The sequence below is a fragment of the Schistocerca americana genome, chromosome 6 (genome assembly GCF_021461395.2).
Source record: "Schistocerca americana isolate TAMUIC-IGC-003095 chromosome 6, iqSchAmer2.1, whole genome shotgun sequence".
NCBI lineage: Eukaryota > Metazoa > Arthropoda > Insecta > Orthoptera > Acrididae > Schistocerca > Schistocerca americana.
Window position 1 is genome coordinate 518,083,791 of NC_060124.1, and position 23,074 is coordinate 518,106,864.

The window sequence follows — 23,074 nt, forward strand, 5'->3', positions numbered from 1 at the left end:
AGCGTAGCAGTTGGTGGCCGTTAACCGATGACATTTTGTTGGGAGATTGTAGTGGCGACCTGATTCTCTGATGCTGTTGGTTTGCTGGGCTGATAAGGTGACGTCATTCTGTTCATGTTTTTCACTGGCCATGCACCTTCTGCCTCTCGTATTGCAAGTCTACCTCACCTGAGACAAGCCGGCCGAAGTGGCTGAGCGGTTCTAGGCGCTACAGTCTGGAACCGCGCGACCGCTACGGTCGCAGAATCCTGCCTCGGGCATGGATGTGTGTAATGTCCTTAGGTTAGTTACGTTTACGTAGTTCTAAGTTCTAGGGGACTGATGACCTCAGAAGTTAAGTCCCATAGTGCTCAGCGCCATTTGAACCATTTTGAACCTGAGACAAACTATTAGCGAGTGCTGGGTTAGGAAAATCTGTTAGTAATCCATGTTGTGGTCGGATTCTAGGCAATAAGTTGCACCATTTTGATGGTACTGTTGTTGCTTCGTGTCTAGTAGCGTCGGCATTCTGCCTTACTATCCCAGCCGTGGGGCCTAGTGTGTGGTTTAAAACTGGTGGATCTTGAGCTGTATGATGTACCAAGGTATGCTAGCTGCGTGAGACACTTATGCGGAGGTTTGAATGTCGACATCCACCAAGGGGTCGATTATCGTAAGAATAAAATATCATTTGGTGTTTATTTTCTCTGGGGCATCACGTGTGGAATTGAGCTCAATTGCTTTCTTAAAATATCTGAATCCTGAGAGTAATTGTTCGTGTAAGCTAATTTAGCAGTCCCAATTTGTTTTAACTGTTGCGATACTGCTGCTATGCCTTTTTATTTAAAGTTATGTTAAGTGATTGATTTTGGTCTTATTAACAAGGCAAAATTGGTTCAAATGGTTCTGAGCACTATGGGACTTAACATCGGAGGTCATCAGTCCCCTAGAACGTAGAACTACTTAAACCTAACTAACCTAAGGACACCACACACATCCATGCCCGAGGCAGGATTCGAACCTGTGACCGTAGGAGTAGCGCGGTTCCGGACTAAAGCGCCTAGAACGGCTCGGCCGGCGCTAACATAGCACTGTTAGGGACATTTGATTGTATCGTCTTGTTGCTGCGTCAGCATACGCGATTTGTTGGACTATAATTGTGTTGTTCTACATCTGTGCCTAGGTGGTCGGTCTACACCTTCGGGTTATCAGTTGTTCTTGAATCGGACGGAATTGAACGATCCGTTAAGACCCAGACGCATCCAATAACAGACCTCTGAATTAATCGGTTGAGGAAAAGGAGCACCCGGGAAGTGAAGTCGGACGCACACACTGTACTCCGCGCCCTCGGTCAGGCCGATAATTCGGGTCCCAACGGCACAACCAGTTGTGGCCCGTGTTGGACGATCCTCAGGACGTTCATGTCCGAACTTGGCGTATGCCGTGAGCTGGGAACTATTTATAAGAGAAATATCAGATACAGATTATTGCCTGTCTAGTTGAGAGTCTGTATGTAAGGTTACACTTTCTTTTAAATGAACATATTTGGGCAGGGTTTTACAACTCTCTCTAAGTGTACTTACGATGGCCCTTGGCGTGCAGTGTTTTCTATTTTCTACAGAAAGGTATTACCTTTCTCATTTGAAAAGTTTTATACATCTGTTAGTAACTAAAGCAAACTGATGGGCTTCACGTATAGATGTTCTCTGACTGGGAGTTTATTATAAATGTTATTTCTTCACTATTTGGTAATACAAAATACAGTTATTCACAGTTCGTGTGTAAAGTTACCCTTTTTTAAGGTACTGTCTTTCTCATTTGAAGAGTTGTTATATTTGCTTGGGTATTGAAAGCCAAATGATGGGCTTTAAGTCATTGTTAACTCTGTTCATTGACTAATAAATATTGTGAACAATAAAAGGTGGATGCTCCTCTGCCATAAGGTCCAGTCCTTCCACTTGGTCCTTTGGGAGTTTTCTGAGACGCCGGGGTAATATCGGTTTCAGTGCACACATGGCGGAAAGACACTAATGCCACACTAATCCCTTGCCTAAATGTCACTGCTTATATACCTGCGTCGGAGTCGCTCTCTGTTGTATATAATCTGCAACAACGACCTCAAACGGGAACTTCTTGATCGCCCCTTATAGTTGAATCGACAGTCCTTAAATGGTGGAGAACCTTACACTTTTTACTGCTTGGGGCCAATGGCCACTTTTCGCACCATGCCGGTGCTTTATATAAACTATTTTGCAAGTGGTTTTGTTCTTTTGGTGACCTTACCAGACTGTAGACGACAGCATCAACTGAAAACACTGCATGACGGCTGTTCATATTGACACCTAAATCGGATGCGTCGACTAAGAATAGCAGAGAGCCTGTAACACTTCCCTGGGGAACCCCAGGAACGGACTGTGATTTTTCAGTCAGGAAAATAAGAATCCAGTCGCACAACTGAGACTGTACTCCAGGTACGCAGATTGATTTGAAGCCGATTGAGGGAAAAGGCGTCAGAATTCTTTTGGAAGTCTAGAAATATGAACGGAACTGGAGGTCCCCTGTCGGTAATATTCAGTGCTTCGAATACATGAAGCGCCATGTTTCACAATAACGACGCTTTCTAAATTCATATTGGTTATGTGTCATGCGCGGAAGACCTGGCTTGCAAGACAATAAATCGATTTAATACTGGTCATCATATTAGATGATTCAGGTAAGTCTGTAATTGTGTCATTCATGATTTAAATAATGATAGCTGCACCAGTCACTTAGTTCTTTTGCTTAGCACAACGCGTCGCGAGAATGCATTCTCGTTTGAAAGTGCATTAGCTCACATAAATATATTTGGAGATGTTTGCATGTGTGACTTTCTACCTCTCGTACGTGTTTTTGAAGTAAGACTGCAATCGGAAAATGGGACAAAATGAATCGTTCAGTGTCCACTCGATTATACAGAATATCACGCACATGCAAATCAACACTTATACCGTTTGTCTACAAAACGTGACACAAAGATATTACGACACTATGACTTCACAAAGAGATCCTACTCAGTCAGTGTTGTTAGTGTTATTGGGTTGCAAATTACAAGACATACTCATACCACTGTTGACTTAAATTATCGATTTTTTTTCTAATGACTAGAGGTTCATATTTACGAAAATTGTTAGGCTTATCACATTCAGGAGAAACATTTGCACAAATTCATTATTTAGTTTGTCATTGAGAATGTTGTCTTCTTGCTTTTTGCGGTGTTCAAAAATTTGAAGCTCCTCTACTAAATCAGTTGCATGAGGTTTTTATAAGTGGTGAAGTATACTACTGGCCATTAAAATTGCTACACCACGAAGATGACGTGCTACATACGCCAAATGTAACCGACAGGAAGAAGATGCTGTGTTACGCAAATGATTAGCTTTTCAGAGCATTCACGCAAGGTTGGCGCCGGTGGTCACACCTACAACGTGCTGACATGAGGAAAGTTTCCAACCGATTTCTCATACACAAACAGCAGTTGACCGGCGTTGCCTGGTGAAACGTTGTTGTGATGCCTCGTGGAAGGAGGAGAAATGCGTACCAACACGTTTCCGACTTTGATAAAGGTCGGATCGTAGCCTATCGCGATTGCGGTTTATCGTATCGCGACATTGCTGCTCGCGTTGGTTGAGATCCAATGACCTTTAGCAGATTATTCAATCGGTGGGTTCAAGAGGATAACATGGAACGCCGTGCTGGATCCCAACGGCTTCGTATCACTAGCAGTCGATATGACAGGCATCTTATATGCATGGCTGTAACGGATCGTGCAGCCACGTCTCGATCGATGAGTCAACAGATGGGGGCGTTTGCAAGACAACAACCATTTGCACAAACAATTCGACGACTTTTGCAACAACACCGACTATTAGCTCGGATACCATGGCTGCGGTTACCCTTGACGCTGCTTCACAGACAGGAGCGCCTGCGATGGTGTACTCAACGACGAACCTGGGTGCACGAATGGCAAAACGTCACTTTTTCGGATGAATCCAGGTTCTGTTTACAGCATCATCATAGTCGCATCCCTGTTTGGCGACGTCGCGGTGAACGCACATTGGAAGCGTGTATTCGTCATCGCCATACTGTCGTATCACCCGGCTTGGTGCTATGAGGCGCCATTGGTGACACGTCTCGGTCAACTCTTGTTCTCATTGACGACACTTTGAACAGTAGACGTTACATTCCAGATGTGTTCCGACCCGTGGCTCTACCCTTCATTCGATTTCTTCGAAACACTACATTTCAGCAGGATAATGCACGACTACATGTTGCAGGTCCTGTACAGGCATTTCTGGATACAGGAAATGTTCGACTGCTGCCCTGGCCAGCACATTCTCCAGATCTCTCACCAATTGAAAACGTCTGGTCAATGATAGCCGAGCAACTGGCTCGTCACAATACGCCAGTCACTGCTCTTGATGAACTGTGGTATCGTGTTGAAGCTGCATGGGCAGCTGTACCTGTACACGCCATCCTTGTCTCAATGCCCAGGCGTATCAAGGCTGTTATTACGGCCAGAGGTGGTTGTTCTGGGTACTGATTTCTCAGGATCTATGCACCCAAATTGCGTGAAAATGTAATCACATGTCAGTTCTAGTATAATATATTTGTCCAATGAATACCCGTTTATCATCTGCATTTCTTCTTGGTGTAGCAATTTTAATGGGCAGTGGTGTATTTTAAAATCTTGTTCTGTGTTTTGGAATAGCCGTCCAGTGTTTCTCAGTGTTTTTTGAGTGCGTTTCTCTTGCTGATTTTGTAAATTGGTTATGTGTGTAGCAGTTGATATGTTCATTGTATATAATTTGAAAATTCCTGCCAGTTCGTCCAATGTAGTAGCTGGAGCAAGTTTTAGGTGCTATTTTGTATATTCCTGATTTTCATTGTTTAAGGTATGGTCTAGTTTGTGTTGTAGTCCACACCTCCTTCATTTTGTCGGATTATCCACTGTTATCTGACTTCAAAAACGCGCAAGACAGGCAAATCATACATATTCATGTAAACAAATGCCGCAATGCACCGAAAATGATAATAATTCACTAAACAAGGAAGAAGACAAGAGATATTTACGACAGTTGTTCGATCGTTTACAAAAGTTTTACGTCCCTCTAAACCCCGATAAGCGTAAATCACGAGAAACGAAGATTAAATTTCTGGGGTACGTGGTAACAGCAGAAGGTATAAGCCCCTTTCCGAGCGGGCACAAGCAATAGTAAATGAGCCCCAACCAGATACATACGAAGAGTTACTTCGTTTATTGAGACTGATAAATTTTTACAGACGTCACTTACCATATGCCGCTGAGATTCAGGAGCCCCTTAAGCAAACCTAACAGGGGAAATTACCAATGGCAAATATCAGATACGGTGGTTACAGTGGATGATAGGAGGCTTCTCAAAACTCAAGGATTCTTTGGTGTTGGCTACTGTTCTGTCATGCAAGTGATACTGCAGAGCAGGCTCTAATAGCTGACGCAAGCCAGAGCGCCATTGGTGCAGCAATGCAGCAGCGGGTAGCAGCGATATGGCAGCCATTGGCATTCTTTTGAAGAAATTCATGCCAGGTCAAACTATGTGGGCAGCTATCGACAGGGAGTTATTGGTAATATACAAAGGAGTAAAACATTTCAGTACAGATTTAGAGGCAATTCCCTTATATACCGCCCACTCGTCAGCGCCTTTGAGAGGATTCACCGGGAGAGTACCCCACACCGCTTCAGGGATGTGGAATACACAGGACAATTTACAGCGGACATACGTCACATCAGCGGCTATGACAACACTGTGGCGGGCTGTCTATCAGAATCGTGTACAGTGATTCAAGGAATTTCATGGCCAGCTATTGCCCCGGCACAAAAAGTCGACGATGAACTGCAGAGATTAAAAGAAGACAAAAATTCGAGTTATGAATTGACAGTAACTTGTGTGCCGGCCGCGCATTCGACATGGTGGTGGGAGACAGCTCGCGATCAAATTCACTCCTACACTCCTGAATAATACCGTACGACCGCATTTCACGTGGTTCACGACCTTTCATTTCCTGCGATTCATGCGTCGAAGCGCGTTTTACTCAGTGTTCTAGTTGTCCGAACGCAGGCAAGCACTGCCTACAACTGGCAGGAGTATGTTTATAGTGTCAATAACGTAAGATCGGACGGCATGTTTTTGAACCCATTGGCAATGCCAGTACTTCAGCAACAAGATTCACCCACATATATGTAGACTTTGTCGGACCATCACCATTACCCTTGTCGGAAAGATATAGTTACTTACTTATAATGATTGTCCGCTCTACAGGATGCCCAGAAGCTGTACCGATTACGGACACCTTTCCAGAGACGGTGGCTAGGAATTTTATCTGTGATGTATCGCCAGATTTGGAATCGTTCCACGGTGATGAGCGACCGGAGACGTCAGTTTCAGTGCGAACTTTTTCCAGAGCTTAAGAGATTATGTGGAATTTCATCTTGCCAGCAATGGTATAGAAAGACTCAATAGATCTCTTAAAGCCGTATTCATGTTTCATCAGGAGACGTGGATCGAAGCTTTGCGGTAGTCCTGCGTGGGTTAGGAACAGCTGTTAACGCATACATCGACGTAGCACCAAGTCAGATGGTTCTCGGCAAAGAGATACGAATTCGAAATTTTCCCGGCGTACTGTTTGTTCCATAAAAACACGGGAGGACTGCCGTAAGTCAGTAACATCTTGCCACGATATTTCGGCACAAAGCCTTATGGCCATCTTCAGGTGAGTACAGCTGGAGAAGTACTGGCGAATACGCGCTGAGCTCATTCAAGATTTTGAAGAGAGAGCTCTTAACTCTGCCACTTATAAACCGACAGTGTTTTGGAGTTACGTGGATGACACCTTTATAGTATGGCCTCATGGCGTGGACCATCTCCAGGAATTTTTACATCATATGAATTCCATACATGAAAATATTAAGTTCACTATGGAAATTGAAAAAGATGGTGGTTTGCAATTTTTAGATGTTCTGGTACGGCGCAAGAATGATGGCACACTTGGTCATTCGGTGTATAGGAAACCGACCCATACAGATTTGTATCTGAAAGCTACCAGTTGCCACCATCCGGCACAAACAATGGGTGTCCTTAAAACTTTAATCCACCGTGCCCATACTATTTCTGACGTCGACAGTCTTGAAGCGGAACTGAAACACCTGCAAAAAGTATTCCTGATGAGTGTCTTTTCAACTAAGCAAGTGAACAGAGCTATGCAGTCCTACAAACGACGCAACAAGGAAGAAGAAGAGGTCTTCAGGTCAACGGCTTATCTACCTGTTATTGGGAACATCTCGTCACAGACAGGTAGAATATTGAGGAAGCATCAAGTTAGAGTCATCTTTCGCCCTCCTCCTAAAATATCATCACTGGTGGGATCCGTTAGGGACAACCTGGGCCTACGTAAATCAGGTGTCTACAAGATTCCGTGTGATTGCGGCAAGTCATATATAGGGCAGACAACAAGAACGGTGCAGTAACGTATTGTGGAACACCAGCGGCATACTCGCCTTCTCCAACCCACCAAGTCCGCAATCGCTGAGCGTTGCATTTCTACTGGCCACTCTATGAATTAAAATGATACAAAAATTTGGCTCAAACATCAAATTTCTGGAGTTCAATTATAAATGAATCCATAGAAATAAAATTGTCAGACGGCGAGACTCTTATCAATTGAGATAGCGGTTACCAGTTAAATTCCGCTTGGAATCCCATTATAGAGAAACTTTGTAGTCAGTGTAGTTATCGGTATAAAGATGAAGATCGATCTGGTATAGAAATGCCAAGTTTTCACCGCGGAGGGCGCCAGGCGCAGCGCACGGAGTTGTGAACGCGCACGCTAAACAGTACATGCGCAGCGCATGCGCAATGCAGCCCCTTTGGATTTAAATAGCAGAGCTCAGCGCGTATTCGCCAGTACTTCTCCAGCTGTACTCACCGGAAGAGGGCCAAAAGACTTTGTGCCGAAATATCGTGGCAAGATGTTACTGACTTACGGCAGTTCTCCCGTGTTTTTATGGAACAGATACGTATTCCCGCGGATTTAATAGAGCATCGAGATACAATGATACCTTCAGCTATCGTGCTACAATACTTCTCGTAAAAATTACAACGTTCAATCCAAAAACTTCCCCCATAGGCTCCTCTGCGCCGCGGTATAAACCTGTATTTATTCATAAAGATCTTCATCAGTGTTCAGCTGTGTGGTTATGAGTAGTAATTGCAGTCAAACCTCCATTGTGCCCGACATATGTGGTACCATGCCGAGTCTTGATGCGTAAGACACATAGTTTTGTCATAGAGCAAGAAGGCAAGGCCACGGCAGTATCCACAGCGTATGTGGCGCAGGAGCAGGACACAGTGTAGCCGGCAAAACCCGGAACCACAGACAGTCGACAAGGCGGAGAGACCTTAACACCTGAAAATACATTGGTCTTTACGAGGGAGGACAAAGGTTCACAGAATTGTCAGAAGCAAGAGGACGAGCAGCCAGTTGAGCACGCAGTCCGAGTGGAATACAGAACGCAGGCAGGAAGAAAGTCGTACGCTGACGGCTCTGCGATACAGACGCCTGGGCAGCCAATCAACCGAAGCCGCAGGAACAGCAAAGAAAGCCATGGGCTCCGGTTGTAGTACCTACTGATACACCTCGATCAACAACACGACAGCGCAGAGAAGTGTTCTCCCGAGCTGGACGTCGCATTTACCCTACGCGTCCAGAGGTTCCAGGCGCACCAGGGGTCCAGAACATTATCACAGTCGGAAGGGAAGAAACAGCAGCCACATTCTCCAGCGATGGGCCACAAAATGCCGCACTTCAAAAAAAAAGGGGGGGGATGGGGTTACTGTGGTGACATATTACAGTGACAGTAGTCCAGTGACGACAGTTGTTTAATCATTGTAATTTGCTGGTTGTTGTTGTTTAGTGTTTGTCAGAGTAATAATAAATATCTGTTTTTTGGTTCGACACGAGTCTATTAATCCAGTCACTTCGGAGAATGGTGAGAGGCTACAACGGGAATAAAAGGGCACACACAAAACTATGTGGAGAGAACGAATGTGCGCATAGGCGTTCTCGTGTCAACACGTTTGCTCATTGCGCAGGTAGTCTGGTATGAGTCCACTACTTTGCTTGCGAGCTTGTGTTGCCTTTATCGAGATGAAAAAGCGACTGTAGGTAAAAAGTGTGTAAACAACAGAGGTAAGAGAACTACAAAGTGATGACAAAGTTTTGTCTGTGTATTTCAGAAGGAGATCATAACGAGATTTTAGATTTAGTGCTCAGGAAACTGCAGCGATAAGGCTGGCAAAAAAATATTGTTACCTAACGACTGGCGGCTTACATACTCGTTTGAATCATTTATTACTCATTTCAATACAAAGCATTTAAATTCTATCAAGTTTGTAACGTGTAATGTGAAATAATTCTAATTTATAATAAGATTGTTTTATACCTCTATTCACTGTAGGAAATGCCTAAGCTGGTAATTATTTGCATATTTTGTTCCTATACACATATTACAATTTGGATCTACACTGAAGCGCCAAAGAAACTGGTGTAGCCATGCATATTCAAATACAGAGATACGTGAACAGGCACAATACGGCGCTGCGGTCGGCAACGCCTATTTAAGACAACGAGTGTCTGGCACAATTGTTAGATCGGTTACCGTTGCTACAGTGGCAGCTTGTCAAGATTTTAAGTGAGGCTGAACGTGTTGTTATAATCGGCGCACGAGTGATGGAACACAGCATCTCCGAGGTAGCTATGGAGTAGGGATTTTTCCGTACGACCGCTTCACGAGTGTACCGTGAATATCAGGAATCCGGTCGTTCAAGACAGTCGTTCAGCGAGACAGAAGTGCAACCCTTCCGCACATTTCTGCAGATTTCAATGCTGGGCCATCAACAAGTGTCAGCGTGCGAACCATTCAACGAAATATCATCGATATGGGCCTTCGGAGTCGAAGGCCCAGTCGCGTACCTTGATGACTGCACGACACAAAGCTTTACGCCTCGCCTGGGAACGTCAACACCAACACTGGGCTGCTGATGACTCGAAACTTGTTGCGTGGTCGAACGAGTCTCGTTTCAAATTGTATCTATCGGATGGACGTGTACGGGTATGGATCCTAGACGTCAGCAGGACACTGTTCAAGCTGGTGGAGGCTCTGTAATGGTGTGGGGCGTATGCAATTGGAATGATATAGGACCCCCAATACGTGTAGATACGACTCTGACAGGTGACATTTAAGTAAAAATTCAATCTGATCACCTTCATCTAATCATGTCCATTGCGCATTCCGACGGACTTGGACAATTCCAGCAGTACAATGCGACAGCCCCCCACGTCCGGAATTGCTACAGAGTGGCTCAAGGAACACTCGTCTGAGTTTAAACACTCCCGCTGGCCACCAAACTCCCCAACCATGATTATTATTGAGCATATCGGGAATTCCTGCAGAAGACATCTCCACCCTCTCGTACTCTTACAGATTTATGGTCAGCCTTGCAGTATTCGCGCTGTCATTTCCCTCCAGAAATACTTCAGAGATTAATTGAGTCTATGCCACATCGTGTTGCGGCACTTCTGCGTGCTTGCGGGTGCCCTACACGAAATTGGGCAGGTGCACCTGTTTCCTTGGCTGTTGGCTATTAGTAACTGTAAGCACTGATCACATGTATAATTATTACTTTTTACATTGCTAGGCAATTATCTTGCATACTGGATCAAAGGATCACGAGTAAATAAATAAATATAAAAGTTAAACACTTAGTGAAGGTTCTTAGTCGTTATGTGAAGGTTAACTAACTTTCAGTGTGTTATTTGTATGTAATGATGCAATATGATATGTAGATTAACATTCTGGGACTCGAGAAATTTAGGAATTTCATAGACGCCAGAATCCAAAAGAACGGAGTTTGCGGTTTCCAGTTTCGTATTTTTTCCATTATCAGTGTGCTTCATTTCTATTTTTGGTAGTTTGTTGAGTAGCTACACATACCCCAACACTTCTTCTGTTCAGATTTCACACTCGTCGGTTGTGCTTTTAAATCACATGAATATTCGTCCAGTTTTCATACATACTTTTCATACACAAAACTTACATTATAGTTTACTTACAATGTATAGATACTTCCAGTATCTTATTCCATACAGAAATATGGTCGAAGGCTTTTTATCTAATACGAGGCGTAAGGGGCAACACATCTCGAATTTTCATTCAAATTATCTTCAGAAGAGGCAACAGACATTATTGTAGATAATTTTCTTCACAGTATAACCTCAACACGCTTCACAATCAAACACATATGGGCCCCAGTTGCCTGTCGTCTGCTGAAAAGTGCAAAGATTCCCACCGAAGGCGGGTAGCAATGCGCTTTACGCATGGCTTCCTTTCCTTTCCTGGTCGTGTTGATACTGTCTGGCACAGCGCGTAGTTTGACAGCCTTTTAAGTTATTTCGTTCATATTTTGCTTAGAGTGGTTACTGTTCCCTTTGCAATTTTTTGAGGCCAATTTCTGAATACGTAGTGCTGTTTGTATCCTAGTCCTCGGCCGATATTTTCCATCGTTGTGCCGTCGGCCTGACGGAAGCGACTTGGTTAAATTGTTGGTCGGTCCCTAGTTTGAGTTTCCATCCGATTATTTAACTTCAACTCTTGGCTGCCTGTCTCACTTCACCTTGCGTTTGAGCTACCTTCTCAGGCCGACCCTTGGAACATTTCTGAGCACCACTTGTTCTGTTTGTTTTAGATTGTGATTTTGATTTTAGTTACAAGTATCGTGCGAGGCCTTCGGCTGTGTACTAATTCATTTCTTTTTAAATTTTACATAAAGGCCTTTAGCTGTGTTAAATTAAAATTCTGAAGATTGATTTTATTTTAAAAAACTTTCTTTAAAATTTGTTCTATCTGAAAGTTTTTGTAATTCAGGCCCTAAGCCGTTAGTTGTTCGATGTGTTATGTGTGGCCTTCAGCCGAGGATTTACGTGAACCCCTTTTAATAAGGCCTTCAGCCGTGTGTATTCATTAAAGGAAATTTTTTTGTAAATTGTTTGTCTGACTTGTTGTTCAGGCCTCCAGCCACTGTTTCAAATTTGTTTGTCGCCTTCTGCCATTTAGTAAGTTAATATTTCTTTAATTAGGATTTTGGATCTTCTGTTGTAAGCTTAAAAAGAAATTTCTTGGTTAGAAATTTTTTTTATTAATGTATTTTAAATATAGTTGTCTTTCAGACGTGTAGTGTAGGCCTTCAGCCGCTAGTTGTTTGCAATTGCATGTTTTTTTAAATTTTTTACCCTCTATTTATAATTGTTTTTGATTTTTAATCCAGGCCTTCAACCATTCTTGTTTATGGTGTGGTTATGGGCCTGCAGCCCAGAAAGTATCTCAAGTTTTCTTTAATTAGGCCTTCAGCGGAATTTTCTAATTGTGATCTTTTAAAACAATGTGTAAATAAGTGTTTCTTAGAAAAATAAAGTTTTTTTGTTTGATTGTGCAACTCACAGTAACTGTTTATGGCCCCATCCACAATCGTAGCCTTATCCTGTGCACTGTCTGAGTATCTACCAACCAGGTTTCAAATGGTAGCAGAGCGTGGTTACGATTGTTATATATCCATTACAGTTACTGTTGCTTTGAATTGTATTTCTGTTAGTGTTTCATCATATTGCCTTGGTTGTTGATTGTTTCAGGTGATCTATTTTAATGGCGGTGAGGCAGTGCGTGGGGATCGGCTGTTGAGGAAGGACCACCTTCTTTATGAGCTGGCGATAAGGCTCCAGTCGATTGAGGGCAGTGTTCCGTTCTTAGTGGCCAGTTTGTGTGCTACCTCTTCACCCGGTTGACGTCACGCCGGATGTGGTGGGTGAGACAGAAGCAGACACTGAATTTTGTTTAAGGCTATTAGGGACCTTGAGGACACCACCTGTGTTTTGGAAAGCACTCAACCTAGTGGCAGTCAGTTAGACAGGGTGCGGGCAAAGTTAGGGCATCTAACAAATTGAATAGCAAATTTAGGCATTTTAGGCGTGGAGGATCATCAAAAAATATTAACCGTCGAATTGGAGTCTTTGGTTAATGCATTGTACTTTAAGCTTACGTTTTTAGAACTGGATGGGAAGAGAATTGAAGAGCGGGACTTGCTATATCAAGGGGGGCCCGGGAGCAAGCCCGTGAGTGGTGTCGTTATATCCTCTAAGACGTTAGACGCAGCATTTGCCAAACTGCCTAATTCTCTGGCGTATTTCTTTCGGCATATAACTGAATTAGTTGTAGATCGACTTGAGCAGGCTGAAAACTTATTATGGTGGTTGGTTCGTCTTGAGCAACATGCTGCTGCCTTTCGCGTTCCGCACCAAGTAGTTTTGTCACTACTGTAGCCGTTAGCTAGCGGTGAGTTGAGGAACCTCCTAACCCGAGCCATGACAGAATGGTTTTCCTTGCAGTAATTGAGGGAGCTTGTCATTGGCCAGAGATTGACCACCGGAGTTCGGAAACAGCTTGAGTGTCGTTACATTTGGGAGATGCAGCTGGATATAGAAGAGTTACATCATTATGTGGACAGAGTTCAGGCGGCCTGCTTGGCCTTGTTGATCGATTTGCCAGAACGGGAGTTGGTACCTATTGTTCTACGGGGGACGCGAGCGGCGGATGAGTTGCATTTTGTTTTTCGTGATCGTCCTTCAAACTAGGAAGAGCTTCGTGCCACTGTAATAGCGTTATCTGCGTTGTCGAGGAAAACTTCGACTTGTCTACATCGGCTGAGGCCGTCAAGAGGGAACCCCGGCGTTGCTTTAGGTGCGGCAGCACGGCTCACTTGGTGCGCTCTTGCATTCAGCCTCGCTCGCTCAGAGCCAATAAACGACGCCGGGCTGGGCAGTGACCTCGGGATCGCGCTTCTTAGACTTTAGCGTACCCGTGTTGTCGCTCCTTCATCACCGCCCTTGCCTTATATTTGTTCTCGAGTAGGTGGCGAGCCTATTTGTGCTCTTTTGTATTCTGGTAGCTCCTTTTCCCTATTGAGCTTGGAATTGGTTTTTTGAATTTGGTCATCTCACGAAACTTCCGTCGGTTCCTTCTCCGGTGCAGAAATGTCAGGCGGCCAATGGCCAGGTGTTGCCTCTGCATGGTTGGGTCCGAGGGAGTATATCGGTTGGGGATATCTCCTGGCCCTTGTCATTAGCCTTGTTAATGGAGCTGCCGGTTGATTTAATCTTGTGGTGTAATTTCATCAATAAAACTGATTTAGTCTTGGATTATTCGGGCACACGTTCTTCTTTAATTTCGTTCCTGAAGAGAAGTACTGTGTATCGTAATGCTGGCATCCTGTCTGTTGAGGCTGTGCCTAATGAGTTCGATCTTACCCATCTCTTGCCACATCAGGCTTATCAATTACAGGATACGTTACAGAGGTTCCCTGAGCTTCTTTGTGATAGGTTGGGCGTTACTAATGTTCTTAACTACCATATACGTCTATCTTACGACATTCCAGTCAGGCAGTCCCCATATCGTCTCTCACCCCCTAAGATGAAGATACTAAGAGCTAAAATATCCAAAATGCTTGAGCAAGGGGTTATTACGCCTTCTACATCTGCTTATGTTTCCTCCATATTCCTTGTTCCTAAGCATCAGGGCGGGATTTTAGGCCTGTTCTTGACTAGTGGCCCCTGAAGACCTAGGTTGTCCTTGAATACGTTCCGCTACTTGATCTTCATAACTCCTTTGCTTGGTTTGCCGGTGCTAACTGTTTTAATGTACTTGATTTTAATCAAGCCTATTATCAGATTCCCTTAGCTGAATAATGTAAACATGTTACCGCAATTTGTACTTATTGGAATCTGTTTGAGTTTAACAGGGTTCCCTTTGGTTTGGCTACTGGTGCAACCGTTCTTACTCGTTTGCTGGATAATATCCTTGTCGACTTGAAATTAGTCTGTGTTTATACTTATTTGGACGACTTGGTGATTTATAGCCGTTCATTTCAGGAGCATTTGGATTATATCCAGCAAGTTTTTGCAAGATTGCAGGGGGCTGGGTTAACTGTTAAACCCAGTAAATTTCACGTTAGCCAGGCTGCAGGAGTCCTTTTTAGGTCACCTAGTATCAGATCAGAGTATTCGCATGGACCAGGAACGAACTAACGCATTAAGAGCTCTGTCTCCGCCTACTGATAAGCTCGGAATTGCAAGGTTCATAGGCACGGAGAATTATTTTATGCGTTTTGTCTCTAATTTTGCTCAGTTGGCGGCTCCCTTCAATGAATTGCGCCGGAAAGGAGTACGTTTTGAATGGGGACCTGCCCAAGAGGCCGCATTTGAGCACATTAAGGCAGCTTTAGCCAACCCTCCCTTCCTCGGAGTGCCGGATTTTAATAAAAAGTTCATTGTCCAAACTGACACTTCTAATGCGGGTATTTCGGCTGTCCTCCTCCAAGAGTTCGAAGGTCAGAGGCAGCCATTAGCGTACGTATCTCGTCAGTTAACCAGTGCCGAACTTAAATATTCTGTCTACGAGTGTGAGGCATTCGCCATTTTGTTCGCGCTGGAGAAGTACCGCTTTTACCTTGAGCATCGGGTATTTCAGCTAGAAACCGACAACCAAGCATTAAGTTTTATGTTAGCCAGGCCATGTAAAACTGGCCGCATCACCAGGTGGGCAGTACGCATTTCTGCATTTCAATTTGAGGTTAAACGCTTAAAAGGGACCTAAAATGTCCTTGCGGACGTCCTCAGCCGTATTTTCAATGAACACACATCTAGTGAGGGCACCTGGGAAACAGAGGGCAGTCTTAGTTGTATCGTGTTAGGCGAGATTCCTCATTTATTTGATGATGTTGCTCTGCATCTGGATCAGCACCCTACTTGGGTTCCCGTTAAGCAACGCCTGTTCTCTGGGAAACTATTGGATGAGTACACTATCAAGAAAGGCATTTTGTGTAAAATGGTGGGATGTGCTAAGCAATTCAAGATCTGTTTACCAGCAGCTCTGGTGCGCTGCTTTTTCATTACTTTCGTGATTCGTTGGTTGATGGGCACTTAGGAACTTGTAACACCTTGTAAAAAATTAAGGAGCATTTGACTTGGCCTTCCATGGACCGTGACGTGAGAGACATGGTTTCTCGTTGTCGATTGTGTAATGTGGCCAAACCTAAGAATGCTCTTAAACAGGGTCTGTTGAGTTCTGAGGGTGAATCCTGTCCTATGCACAAACTCTATATCGATTATGTGGGGCCCTTACCTCGTACTAAGAGAGGTCATCGGTATGTATTGGTTGTTATTCCTGCGTTTTCCAGATTTACCTGGTTCCTTCCGAGTCGTAACGTAACTGCTACCACCACTATTTCGCATTTAACTAATGTTTTCAGTGTTTTTGCATCCCCCAAACGAATAGCTAGTGATAACGCGACGGCCTTCATTTCGGCTTCCTTCAAGTCGTTCTGTTTTCAACAGTATCAGACATGTGACTACTACACAATATTATCCGCAAGGCTCTTTTGCGGAGAGGGTCAATCGAAATCTTAAATCCGCATTGAATATTTTCCATCAGGAGACGTCTAGTAAGTGGGTTTCTAGTCTTCCTTGCCTTAGCTTTGCTTTCAATACTGCCAATCATGTGTTTTTAAAAGCTACTCCGGCCTCCTTGATCCTTGCCTATCCTGTTAATTCCCCGCTTTCGAATTTATGGGGAATTCAAGATCTAATTCCGGCTGATATTACCCCTTAGTCGGCAAGGAGAACTGGAACTGTGCCAGACGTAATATTCTCAGGGTCCATAACAAGCAAACTGAGCGTTACAATCGTATTCAGCGAGCCTTTACGGGAAGGCCAGGAGGTCAGGTCTATGTCCGTAAATTTCCCTGGAAACAGGTGTGTGTCGGAAATCTTAGTAAATTCACTCCCCGTGTGTGCCGTTGGTCGAGAGGAAGGGAATTGGTTAAACTGTTGGTCGGTCCCTAGTTTGAGTTGCCATCCGATTATTTAACTTCAACTCGTGGCTGCCTGTGTCACCTCACTTAACGTTTGAGCTACCTTCTCAGGCCGACCCTTGGAAAACTTCTGAGCACCACTTGTTCTGTTTGTTTTAGATTGTGATTTTCATTTTAGTTTGAAGTATTGCGTGAGGCCTTCGTCCGTGTATTAATTGAGTTCTTTTTAAATTTTACATAAAGGCCTTTAGCTGTGCTAAATTAAAATTCTGAATATTGATTTCATTTTTAAAAAATTTCCTTAAAATTTGTTCCAGGCCTAAGCCGTTAGTTGTTCGATGCGTTGTGTGTGGCCTTCAGCTGAGGATTTACGTGAACCCGTTTTAATAAGGCCTTCAGCCGTGAGTATTCTTTAAAGGAATTTTTTTTTATACGAAGGAAGGGGTTTGTTTTAAATTGATTGTCTGGCTTGTTGTTCAGGCCTTCAGCCGTTGTTTGAGATTTGTTTGTGGCCTTCAAGCACGCAATAAGTTAATATTTCTTTAATTAGGCTTTTGGCTCTTCTATTGTAAGTTTAAAAAGAAATTTCTTGGTTAAAAATTTGTTTATTAATGTGTTTTAATTATAGTTGTCTTTCAGACGTATAGTGTAGGCCTTCAGCCGCTAATTGTTTTCAATTGCATGTGTCTTTAAATTTTTTTACCTTTTATTTTTAACTGTTTTTGATTTTTAAGCCATGCCTTCAGGTGTTCTTATTTCTGGTGTGATTTCGGGACTTCATCCAAGAAAGCATCTCAAGTTTTCTTTAATTCGGCCTTTAGCCGTATTGTCTAACTGTGATCTTTTAAATCAATGTGTAAATAAGTGGTTCTTGGAAAAATAAAGCTATGTGTTTGTGCAACTCACAGTAATTCTTTAGGGCCCCCTATGCTTACCAACCAGGTTTTAATTATTCGTCGCCATTTTTAAATCTGCTGAACCAGACAAAACATCTGACTGGCTCATAAAATAATCTCCAAAAGCTGTTTTTAATAATTTGTAAGTCTCAGAAGCTGATTTCCCGGTTTTAAAACAAATTTCACGCGAACTCGTTGCTCCGTTTTTACGTCCATTTTCAGGCAGACAGAATCTGGTAACAAGCCCTAACAGACCGGCACTCAACCAGCTGCCACAATGAATGAAGGAAATGCAGTTTCCTGTCAGAAGGTGATCAAGAACAAGGCAATGACTCGTTCCCCATACACCATGTACCTCCCCGCCAAACCAGTAAGCAGTAGCGGATCCATTCTTAAAACTTTCCAATCACACCTTATAGTTTCACTCTGAAGAGCACAGAGGTCTTCCCTCCAGGGGAACAAACTCCAGAACGTCAAACTTGTCTCAGCAGCATGGACCTCATGTCCCGAGGAGGTCATTCTAGCCCAGCTACGTATAGGACACAATCGGTTTTGTCACTGCCATTTATTAAATGGAGATTCTGTCCCATTTTTGTCGTACTCCTGTCAACATTTTGTCAGTGCGCCACTTAACTGATCCGGTGCCCATTTTGTAACTGTTTACATTTGCGTCTATGTTTTCTGTCTACTTTGACAGATGTTTTAGCAGATGACACGCGTTCTGTCAATCGCTTCTTACTTTTTATGTGCCCCAGCGGGGCCTTTCTCGCCTCAGGTTTTTTGTTCTTTTCTTACATTATGATACGATCGCTCATGACCTTAGCAGTTTTGCACGCTACAGCACCAACCAACCAACCAACCAACTTATCCACTCCCTCGTCTGCATTTAAGTGGCATTTCCGTTGAACTCTCAATGTTCCCGCCTTTGCTTTAATTTCACAGAAGGCTGTTTTGACTTTTCTGTGTCCTTCTCCTTCCGACAGTCATTTGTGTTTTGAGTTCTTCACATTTTTCATACAGGCAGTTCGCCTTAGCTTCCCTGGACTTCATATCTGTTTCATTCCTAAATGATTTGTATTTCAGTATTTCTGAATTTCCGTGCATGTCTTTGTATTTCCTTCTTTCAGCGGTTAGCTGAACTACTTCTCCTCTTACCTATTGCTTTTTCTCAGTTACCTTTGTTACACATACGTTTGTGCATTCAAAATATGTGATTGCCTGTGTTATTGATGTCCACCCCTCTTCAGCTAAACTGCTTTCCCTGGTGTTCCTTATCACAATATCCACATCCTTAGAGATTTTCCAACAGTCTCATCATTCCTCAATATTTCGGTATCCCAATTCTTTCTACACTGACTCCTTCACACAGTTCTCATAAACTTCAGTCTTCTCTCCTGAGTCTATATCTGCTCCTTTGTACTCCTTACAATCGAATATCTGATTTCGGAATCTCTGATAGATCATGATGTCATCTAACTTAAATCTTCGAGTATCTCCTGGCCTTTCCCACGTTCACCTCCTCCTCTCGTGATTCACAGAATGAGTATTAGCTTTTACTATGTGAAACTCATTGCAAAACCCAATAAGTCTTTCTCGTCTTCCTTTCCTTCGACCAAACCCATATTCTCCCATAATTCTTTTTTCTACTCCTTTTCCTACAGCTGCATTTCATTGCACCATGACTATTCGTTCAACATGTCCCTTTGCATATTGAATAACCCTTTCAATATCCACATACACTTTCTCTATCTCATCTTCTGCTTGCAACGTTGACATGTAAATCTGAACTATTGTTGTCGCTGTCATTGTTGATTAAAACAACCGTATCACCAGACTGATCACAGTCACTCACTCTCTGCCCTACTTTCCTATTCATAACGAATCCTACCACTTTTTATCATTATCTGCTTCTCTTGATATTCCCCTACACTCCTCTGACCAGACGTCCATGTCTTCTTTTCGTTTCACTTACTGTCTACACTATATTTAGCTTAAGCGTTACAAGGAGAGGTATCATGCATTAGGACTAGCTTTTTGAAACCATCTCTATGGTGACGTAGGTTAGAGTCCCAGATATCCCATTCTTTTCATTAGTCTTGGCGGGTCCTTGTTTGCTTGGAATAGATAGAAAAAGAAATTCATAGATTTTCGTGATGTCCTAGAGACACAAAGTTGGTATTAAGGCACAGAGTGGCATTGCAGCGTAGTGGTTAGGATTCGACCCTATAGAATATAGTTATGGGTTCGAATCTCATTATGTTCTTAAATAGTTATCGACATTAGTTTGATAGTCCATTTTATTCAATTACTTGGTTTACATGTAAATTTAAAAAATTCTTATCATATTCTATACAACTTTGATCTTCGTATTAACTGCATTTTTGCTGCCTGTCTTCATATTTTCATTCGGAAACATTGTACATGGGGTTTTATTACCTTTATTTATCTGTCATAATATGTAAATATTCGAATAGACAATCTATCCGTTAAAAAATGGAAGGTGAAATAGTCTATTTATATTCAGGGTGTAATAGTGTCATTAACGTATTTTTCGTTACATACAAAGTACACATTTTTGGATGGTTATTGTATTTTTCGTTACATACAGTTTGCAATTCTTTTGGGCTAGTAATGGACATACAAACATTCAAAACACAAATTACTGTTACACCGTGGACAAAATAACACAAATTAAGACTTAAACAAAAGGCGGGATTACAAATAAATGTGCAAAACAAGGCATAGCAATAATGAATGCAGTAATATGGCCGAAAACATAAGATGATCAAATGGATGAAGTTAAATGGAAATTAATACGAAAAATTAATTGAAATCATGTGCACAAAGATAGAAAATAAATTATAGGAAGAAAATATAAGAGCAAATGTAAAATTTAATACAATTATTAAAACACTGTGTCAAAGGATTAAAATTTTTATAGAAAATACATTTAAATCAATTAATTGAATGAATGCAGTGATCAAAGTAATTTCTACACCTATTTAAAAATAAAAAAGGATTTCATTCCTTACATCGCCAGATGGAATCTAATGACTTTGAACATTACTTTAATTCGATTACTTGATTTAAATGTATTTTTTTAGATTTCCTGTCACTTTCAAAATTCTGATGCTGCATGCCCTTATTTTTAGAACGGTACCCTTTCCATGGTTATTCAGTCTTCTTCTCATGGTCACCATCATTTTGGCAATCCCCTTCTGAAGATCTGACTGGGGGACTAGTTCGGAACCTTTTGCCAGTGGAGAGATCGTGATGACACATTTTGAAATACAGGCCATATGTCCTGAGGATACACATTACTTATCTTTGATGCAGTGGTTTCTTTTGTCTTGTGCTGATAATTGCTGATTATTCCTCCTTTTAGGAGCAGTTTCCCACCCCAAGGCAAGAGAGTGCCCTGAACCTCTGTGCACTTCTCCGCCTCTCCGACAAGGCCATTGCAGAAAAGGGTGACTTCTAATGCTGGAAGACTTAAGCCACCATTGCTGATGATTTTTACTCAAAATTTATGCAGTGGCAAGATTAGCACCCAGGACGCAGGAACTTTTTAACATTAGTGAAAGATACTATCCACACCACATGGGTAGGTTTCATTACAAAGACAATATGGTCATTGGGGTGGAATACTTTACTATGGAGATTGAGAAAGATAGGACTTTACCCTCTCTAGACGTGTTAGTACGCCGGAAGAATGATGGGTCTTTGCGACATTCGGTGTACAGAAAACCCACACATACAGATCCATATCTTCAGACGTCCAGCTGCCATCACCCCTCACAAACCGCCGGTGTCCTTCGTACTTTAATTCATGGGGCGCATGTAATATCGGATGTTGATAGCCCTCACGAAGAATTTGTGCATCTGGAGAAGGTTTTTAAGGAGAATGGCTATACCTCGCGTCAAATACGGCAGGCCACGCACTATTATAATAGCAAGAAGCAACGCTCTGAGGAGACTGATGATTACTATAAATCAACTGCGTTCCTTCCATATGCCGGGAATATGTCTTCTAAAATAGGCAGTCTGCTTAGGAAGAATAATATCAGTGCCATCTTCCGTACACCAGCAAAGAGCAGGGCCTTAGTCGGATCCGTTAAAGACGATTTACAATTGAGGAAAGCATGTGTTTATAAAATTCCCTGTGAGTGTGGCTGTGCATGTATAGGTCAGACGAGTCGTACGGTCCAGGAACTCTGTGTTCAATACGAGAGACACACCCGTCTGCGGCAAACTTTAAAATGGAATACAATAATACCAGAATTTTAGCACCGGTTATCAGCTTCTGGGACTCTGTAATTAAAGAATCCGTGGAAATACGTCTTGCCAATAATTTAATGAATCGCGATAACGGCTTTGAGCTGGATAAAAATAGGAATCCAATGGTTAAAATGGTGCGATCATAATGGAATTGACATGCTCAGTCGATAATCACCGATTAGATTGTTCTTACTTCACCACTGAGGGCAACACACAACTTGGCTGCCTCACGCATGTCTCCTCCTAACGCATGCGCCGTAAACTGCCAGTACGGTTCGCATGCGCGGAATTCGCTATAAACACCCTGACTGCATCAGGTCTCTTCATACGGCAGCTGATTTGTTGTATGACACACTCCAAACTGTGGAAACGCTGGCGGACGCGTTTGAGAGCCAAAACCACCCCCTTGTCCAGGACCTTTCCCCTGACGAACTCCTGGAGGAATACAATGTCCTGACAGCTGTTGCTGCTTTCCTCAACCGTCGACCTGTGTGTGCCCGCCACCTTACTTCCATGGAAAAAGTCCAGCGGATCCTACGACGTAAACGTGGCTGGTCAACCCCTGGTTGGACGGAATTTTAAGTGAACATCTCTGCCGCCATCCGCGTACGCCTCTCACCAAGATTTTAAACGATTGCCTCACTTCTGGGTCCTCCCCCCCCCCCCCCCCCCCCCTCAGTGGAAGCAGTCGAAGCAAGACAAGGTGATGGGGATCTCCAAGCAGTACATGGGCCCTCCGGCCCCCACTAACAACAGGCCCATCAGCCTCTTAAATACCACAGCGAAGGTCCTTGAATCTGTGATCCTCCACCGACTTCACCACCCTCTGGCGGCGGCTGGTATGATCCGACCTGAACAGTTCGGATTTACTTCGCACCTCTCTGCCAAACGTCATGTCCTACGAATCACTAACACGCCAGCAAAGGCTTCTAC